The following is an 8,403-nucleotide window of genomic DNA, read 5'->3' on the forward strand; positions in this document are numbered from 1 at the left end:
CCTCAACTTGCCAGCAATTTGTAAAAGAACCACGTCAATTTTACATAGCAAATTAAACCCAGGGTAAATGTGTGTACCTGGATTCCAATAGCAGGTAAATATTCTTAATGGTGAAAACTACAACTCCTGTTGAAACTCTTGTGTGCTGCTCTTGCCACTGAGTTTAAACAACAACAAAAAAACAACTCTGTGCTAATCATATAAAGAATATTTTTGTCTGGACTATCTACGGCCATGTTCTCCACCCTGGATGTGCAGTAGAATCCCCTGGGTACTTCAGGAGCTCACTAGAGCTGGCTCCACCCCCATGCCCAGGCTCTGATGTGCTCGGTCTGGGCTGGAGTGTTGGCACCAATATTGTCCTAGTTTTGTGTTGCTATGAAGGAATATCTGAGGCTGGGTAATTTCTTTTTCTTTTTCCTAGGTGAGGAGCAAGGATAGAGGCTGGGTCATGATAGAAGAGGTTTGTTTGGCTCACAGTTCTGCAGGCTGTATGGGAAACATGGTGCCGACATCTGCTTCTGGGGAGGCCTCAGGGAGCTTTCACTCATGGTGGGAGGTGCCTGAGGGTAAGAGAAGAGGCGAGAGAGAGGGGAGATGCCAGGCTTTTTTAAAACAACCAGCCCTGGCTGGGCGCAGTGGCTCTCGCCTGTAATCCCAGCACTTTGGGAGGCCGAGGCGGGCGGATCACAAGGTCAGGAGATCGAGACCATCCTGGCTGACACGGTGAAACGCTGTCTCTACTAAAAATACAAAAAATTAACCAGGTGTGGTGGCGGGCGCCTGTAGTCCCAGCTACTTGGAAGGCTGAGGCAGGAGAATGGCGTGAACCCAGGAGGCGGAGCTTGCAGTGAGCCGAGATTGCACCACTGCACTCCAGCCTGGGTGACAGAGTGAGACTCTGTCTCAAAAAAACAAAAAACAAAAAACAAACAAACAAAAAAACCAACCAGCTCTCATGGGAACTGATAGAGCAAGAACTCACCCATCATCGTGAGGAGGGCACTAAACCATTCATTCTGGATCCTTCCCCATGACCTGAACACCTCCCACCAGGCCCCACCTCCCACATCGGGGAACAAGTTTCAACATGAGGTTCGGGGACAAACATCCAAACGATAGCAGGTGTTTTGGTTTTTTTTTTTTTTTTTTTTTTTTTTTAGTGGAGACGGGGTTTCACCGTGTTAGCCAGGATGGTCTCGATCTCCTGACCTCGTGATCCGCCCATCTCGGCCTCCCAAAGTGCTGGGATTACAGGCTTGAGCCACCGCGCCCGGCCAGCAGGTGTTTTTGAAGAACACTCGGGTGTTTCAAACCTGGGGTGAAGCCACGGGTTAATACTGTTTTTCAGACATGGCTGGAGACCTGGGATTCCTACACCACAGAGCCTCCCTGACAGAGTTCTCAGCTCCTGGGGAGGCCGAGGCGGGTGGATCAGTTGAGGTCAGGAGTTCAAGACCAGCCTGGCCAACATGGTGAAATCCCGTCTCTACTAAAAATACAAAAAAATTAGCTGGGCGTGGTGGCGCACACCTGTAATTCCAGCTACCCAGGAGGCTGAGGCACAAGAATCACTTGAACCTGGGAGGAGGAGGTTGCAGTGAGCTGAGATCTCACTACTGCACTCCAGCCTGGGTGATGGAATGAGACATTGTCAAAAAAAAAAAAAAAAGAAAAAGAAAAAGAAGTATCATGATAAAAGAAATAACATTTTTTAAAAAGACAGTGTGGCATTTGCATCAAGATAGACAGATCAATAGAACAAATTACAGAGACCAGAAATAGACCCACAAATGTGAGCAACTGATTTTCAACAGAGATGCAAAAGCAATTCAATAAAGGCAAGTTTTGTTATCGGTAAATGATGCTAAACAGTTGGATATCCATATGCAAAAAATGAACTTTGATCCATACTTTGTACTATATTAAAATATTAAGTCAACATGGATCATAAACCTAAATGTAAAACCTAAAATTATAAAACTTCTATAAGAGGACATAGGAGAAAACCTTTGCAAACTTAGATCAGGCAAAGCATTATTAGATAGGATATCAAAACATAATCCATCAAATAAATAAGTTGTTTCATCAAAATGAAGAACTTCTGCTCTTCCAAAGACACTGCTAAGAAAATGAAGAAAATGAAAATACAAGCCCAAGGCTGTAAGAAAATTTTTGCAAATCACATATTTGATAAAGGACTTGTATCGAGAATATATCAAGAACTCTCAAAACTCAATAATGTTAATGGAGAAAAACACTCTGTAAAATATTTTAAAGAGGTTTTTTCTGAGTCAATATGAGTGACCATGGCCTGGAGAACACAGTTTCGAGAGGTCCTGAGAAAGTGTGCCCCTGGCAGTCAGATTACACTTTGGTTTCATAGATTTCAGAGAGGCAGGAGTTACGGGAAAAGACATAAATCAATACATAGAAGGTAGACATTGGTTTGGCCCCAAATGGCAGGGTATCTTGAAGCAGGGAGTACAGTTTTGAGGTGGATTCAGAGATTCTTTAATTTGCAACTGGTTAAAGGAGTAAAGTTCTATTTAAAAATTTGGAGTCAGCAGAAAGGACCGTTTTGAGTTAAGATATAAGCCTCTTAACCCATAGGGGTGTGTGACTTAACTCCTGTCTGGCACGGCCGTAGGTCCTGTTTGTAATTTGATATTGTCACAAAGAGTTTGTTTTGTTTGTCTTATGAAATCTATTTTAACATTAATGCTTGAGGTGCATGATGAGATGTGTCCAACTTCCCTTCCCATCATGGCCAGGAATTCAGTTTTTAAGGTTTTCTGGGGTCCCCTTGGCCAAGAGGGGGTCTGTTCAGGTGGTGGGGGGTTTAGGATTTCAGTTTTTTTTTTTTTTTGAAATGGAGTCTCCCTCTATTGCCCAGGATAGAGTGCAGTGGTGCAATCTCGGCTCACTGCAACCTCCGCTTCCCGGGTTCAAGCGATTCTCCTGCCTCAGCCTCCCAAGTAGCTGGGATTACAGGTGTGCACCACCATACCCAGCTAATTTTTTTGTATTTTTAGTAGAGATGGGGTTTCACCATGTTAGCCAGGATGGTCTTGATCTCCTGACCTCGTGATCTGCCCACCTTGGCCTCCCAAAGTGCTGGGATTACAGGCGTGAGCCACCGCGCCCGGCCGGTATTTCATATTTTTTGATGCTATTATAAATAGCTTTTTTTTTTTTTTTTTTTTGAGACGGAGTCTCACTCTGTTGCCCAGGCTGGAGTGCAGTGGCCGGATCTCAGCTCACTGCAAGCTCTGCCTCCCGGGTTTACGCCATTCTCCCGCCTCAGCCTCCCGAGTAGCTGGGACTACAGGTGCCCGCCACCTCACCTGGCTAGTTTTTTTGTATTTTTTAGTAGAGACGGGGTTTCATCGTGTTAGCCAGGATGGTCTCGATCTCCTGACCTCGTGATCCACCTGTCTCGGCCTCCCAAAGTGCTGGGATTACAGGCTTGAGCCACCGCGCCTGGCCAATAGCATTATTTTTAAAAACTTTCATTTGATTGTTTGTTCCTAGGATATAGAAATCCCATAGATTTTTGTGTATTGATTTTGTATCCTGACACTTTGTTGAAGTTGCTTATTAGTTCTAGTAGCTTTTTTGTAGATTATACCCAACTTTCTACACAGATGATCAGGTCTGTGAATTAGACAATTTTTTCTTTCTAATCTGGACACCTTTTATTTCTTTTTCTTACCTTATTGGTTTGGTTGGAATGTCCAGTACAATGTTGAGTAGAAGTGGACATCCTTGTCTCCGTCCTGCTCTGAGGGGAGACATTATGGAGCATGACTTACCTTGGGTTTTTCATATCAGGCTGACACATTTTTCCTATTCCTAGTTTGCTGAGAGTCCTTATGAGGAACGGGTTTTAGATTTTGTCAAATGCTTTTTCTGCATGTATTATGATAATCATGTGTTTCCTTTTTTAGTTTGTTAATATGATGAATCACACTGATTTTGTTAAACCAACCTTGCATTCCGGAATGAACCCTGCCTGGTTATATTATAGTATTTTTTAAAATATTGATGGATTTTGATTTACTAAAATTTTGTTAATGATTTTTGCATCTGTGTTTATAAGGGATATCGGTCTGTAATTTTTTTTCTTGTGATGCGTTTGGTATCAGAGTAATGCCGACCTCAACGAATGAGTTGGGAGACAGTCCCTCTTTTTCAGTTTTCTCAAAGAGTTCTGTTAAATGGGCATTCTTTTCTTTTTGGAGACAGAGTCTTGCTCTGTTGCCCAGGTAGGAGTGGAGTGGGTCACATCAGGGCTCACTGTAGCCTCAGCTTCCGGCAAAGTGATCCTACATCTCAGCCTTCCAAGTAGCTGGAACCAGAAGTGTGCGCCACCACACCTGGCTAATTTTTAATTTTTAGTAGAGACGGGATCTCACTGTGTTGCCCAGGCTGGTCTTGAACTCCCCACACTCCAGGAATGACACCTTCACTCAAATCACAGCCCCTCTGGCTGTCATTCCTGGAGCCCCTTGTGCTGCACTGGCCCCTGCTTGGTCCTGGTCCTTCTGGCCACCCTCAGGCTCCTGCCTGGTGTGTCACACCTCCCTCATCTACTGTCCCTCCTGGTTCCAGGCACCTGCCCAGATGCCACTCCACCGTCTCCCCTCCTGTTTGAGACGCAGGGCAAGACCACGGTGCTGCTCTCAGAGCCTCATGCTCCGCCTGCCCCACTAGGAAGCAGCTGAGGCCTCAGTCAGCCTCCTTGGGGGCCCAGATTAGTTTGAGACACTTGAGACCTGTTAAGTCCCGTCCCACAGACCCCTCTGAGCCTCCTCCATCACCACACGTGTGGGAAGATCCAGGCCAGTGGGGCCTGGCCAAGCCGGTGATGGGGAGCCTCCCGGGGCCTTGGGGACACGTGGGGGCCAAAGGTTGGAGAGGATGGAGGCTGCTCAGCCAGGGCCAGAACCAGAGCAGCCCTTTCGGTGGGACAGTTGTGGAAAGCTGACAGTAATGCAAACAGTTCTTGTTCATAGGACTGCAAAGGAGTTTTGTCCGGAGGAATGAAGTATTTTGTGGATATTGACCAGTTTTGTGTCTATTTCAGCACCCTGGATTGTCGACAGTGATTTGGGTCCTCCTTGGAACTGGGCTCTAACGCTCAAGTCATCTTCGTTCGTTAGTGTTGAGGGTTGAGTTGTGTCTCCTAAAAGATATGTTGGAGTCTCGGCCGGGTGCGGTGGCTCACGCCTGTAATCCCGGCACTTTGGGAGGCCAAGGCGGGTGGATCACGAGGTCAAGAGATCAAGACCATCCTGGCCAACATAATGAAACCCTGTGTCTACTAAAAAAATACAAAAATTAGCTGGGCGTGGTGGCACATGCCTGTAGTCCCAGCTACTCGGGAGGCTGAGGCTGGAGAATCACTTGAACCCGGGAGGCAGAGGTTGCGATGAGCCGTGATCGCGCCACTGCCCTCCAGCCTGGCGACAGAGTGAGACTCTGTCTAAAAAAAAGGTACGTTGGAGTCTCAACCCCCAGCACCTGTGAGTGTGACCTTGTTTGGAAGCAGGGTCTTTGCAGATTGAATTAGTCAATTTGAGGCCATGGTGACTGGGTGTCTTTACAAGAGGGCAGTGTGGGTCCAGACACAGAAGATGCAGGGGACAGTGCTGTGTGAAGACAGGAGTGGTGAGGCCGGAGGGCTGCGTCTGTGAGCCAGGGAGCATCGAGGATTGCCGGCAACTGCTAGAAGCTGGAGGAGGTGAGGAAGGGTCATCTCTGGAGTCTTCGGAGGGAATGCAGCCCTACCAATACTTGATTCCAGACTTCTGGCCTCCAGAGCTAAGAGGGAATAATTTTCTGTTGTTTAAGCCAGTCTGGGGTCCTTTATTATGGCAACCCTAAGAGTCCCACGCAGTGTGCATGGAAAGGGTTGCTCCAGACAGAGGAAACCACACAAGCAGGTGTCCCAGGAGTGGGGGGTAGGGGAAGGAGGGGCTGGGTCTTGGAGAACCTTTGAACTGTTTTCCTAAAGGCAGTGGGAGGCTTTTTACAAAAGGCCTAATTCTGGAAAAGGTTAAAGCACACGTTTTGAAAACAAGTTCCATGACCCTCATGCCAGAGGTTTTATTGAACTTGTGTTGATTTTGACCCCTGGGCCTGAGAACAGAGAACCGGGTGAGTGTGACAGAGGCATGCCCACTTCTGGGGAGGCCAGTGGGGCCTCTGTGCCTCCTGTCAGGGGTCGCTCAGGAAGAACAAGAGGTCGTGTGGAAGACGATGCTGGATGGTAAAGGTGGAGTTTTGGTGCGTTTGTCCTGGACCACTGACACGTTCTTGTTCAGCACAAGGGCAATGGCAATGGCCACTGGTAATCCTGGGCTCCAGGCGTGTCCGTGTGTGCCTGGAGGCACTGGAGAATCCAGGCGTGTCCGTGTGTGTGTAGAGGCACTGGAGAATCCAGGCGTGTCCGTGTGTGCCTAGAGGCACTGGAGAATCCAGGCGTGTCCGTGTGTGTGTAGAGGCACTGGAGTATCCAGGCGTGTCCGTGTGTGCCTAGAGGCACTGGAGTATCCAGGCGTGTCCGTGTGTGGATAGAGGCACTGGAGTATCCAGGCGTGTTCGTGTGTGTGTAGAGGCACTGGAGAATCCAGGCGTGTTCGTGTGTGCGTAGAGGCACTGGAGAATCCAGCCGTGTTCATGTGTGCCTAGAGGCACTGGAGTATCCAGGCGTGTGTGTGTGCCTAGAGGCACTGGAGTATTGACACGCTAGGGGTGAACATGCCCAGTGTGGATGCCCTGCAATGTTACCCTGGGAAGCAGGTGATGTGGGCCATCTGGTGGCCACACTGGCACTGTGCTGCTCTGTGTTTAGCTGGGCATGTGCTCTGGGCTGGGCACGAGGCAAGATGAGGACAGCTGCTGGTCTGTGAACAGTCGTTCGCAGGGCTGCAGGCTCTTGCAGGTGGGCCAAGAGGGGCTGCGCAGCCCATGAGGGTGAGGCTGAGACTCCACACTGAGCCCAGGTTTAGGGGACTTGGTGGGGGTCACATCCTCCCCTGTCCCAGACTTGTCCTGGCCCCTCTCATATCCTGTAGAGACCCCCTCACTGTTCACCCTTGTGTCCTGTAGAGACCCCCCCCAGTGTCCAGCCTCATGTTCTGTAGCGATCCTCTCAGTGTCCAGACTCATGGCCTGTAGAGACCCCCCTCAGTGTCCACCCTCATGTTCTGTAGAGATCCCCTCAGTGTCCAGCCTCGTGTCCTGTAGAGACCACATCACCATCCAGCCTCGTGTCTGTAGAGACCACGTCACCGCCCAGCCTCGTGGCCTGTAGAGACCACGTCACCGCCCAGCCTCGTGGCCTGGAGAGACCACGTCACCGCCCAGCCTCGTGGCCTGGAGAGACCACGTCACCGCCCAGCCTCGTGGCCTGTAGAGACCATGTCACCACCCAGCCTCGTGGCCTGGAGAGACCACGTCACCGCCCAGCCTCGTGGCCTGGAAAGACCACATCACCGTCCAGCCTCATGGCCTGTAGAGACCACGTCACCGTCCAGCCTCGTGGCCTGGAGAGACCACGTCACCACCCAGCCTCGTGGCCTGTAGAGACCACGTCACTGTCCAGCCTCATGGCCTGGAGAGACCACGTCACCGTCCAGCCTCGTGGCCTGTAGAGACCACGTCACTGTCCAGCCTCGTGGCCCTCTGCATTTTCTCCTTGGGTTCCTGGAACTTGAGCTTGGGTCTTGGTCCACCGCCACTTTGGGAAGGGCCCTTGGCTGCTTTTTGCTTCAGCAGCTGGGGAGCAGTTAACCTTCAGACCCGACCCTATCCCAAGGCAGCTCAGGGAGGGACTGGACACTTGGTTATTTATGTATTTACTTATTTTTTAATCAAAGCACAGCAAACACACTGACCATGTGGAGGTGGCCCAGTAGACCCTCACAGCGAGCCCTGGGCCACACAGAACATGGCCCCGGAGCACCTCTATGGGGTTTTAACAGGCTCTTGGGGGACCTTGGTGCTGCCTGAAGTTTCAGGATCAGCCCCTGAGGTCTCTAGACTGCGTCTGCCTCCTTGTGCACCAGGCGGCGGCAGCATCTGTTCGTGTTTGCCCACCTGGACCCCATCCAGGGGTTTTTCCCAGGGCGACCTCGTCCGTTGTGGGGAGTGGGGAGAGCCCCTGAGGGGTCGGCCTGGAACGGGAGGTGGCAGCCCATTGCCCGAGTCTCGAAGTGAGTCCTTCCCCACAGCACTTCAGGATTACTCTGGGGCCAACCTAGGGTTAGGAATTTTAAAATGTTTTAAAAAATTGTTTTCCTTTTTTGGGGGGAAATTGGTTATACATCCAGATGATTCAAAAAGCAAAAGTTTAAAAATAAATAATAGTTTTAAAAATGCGCAAAACAAAAAAAC

This window comes from Macaca mulatta, chromosome 10, assembly GCF_049350105.2.
Source record: "Macaca mulatta isolate MMU2019108-1 chromosome 10, T2T-MMU8v2.0, whole genome shotgun sequence".
In the NCBI taxonomy this organism is placed as follows: domain Eukaryota; kingdom Metazoa; phylum Chordata; class Mammalia; order Primates; family Cercopithecidae; genus Macaca; species Macaca mulatta.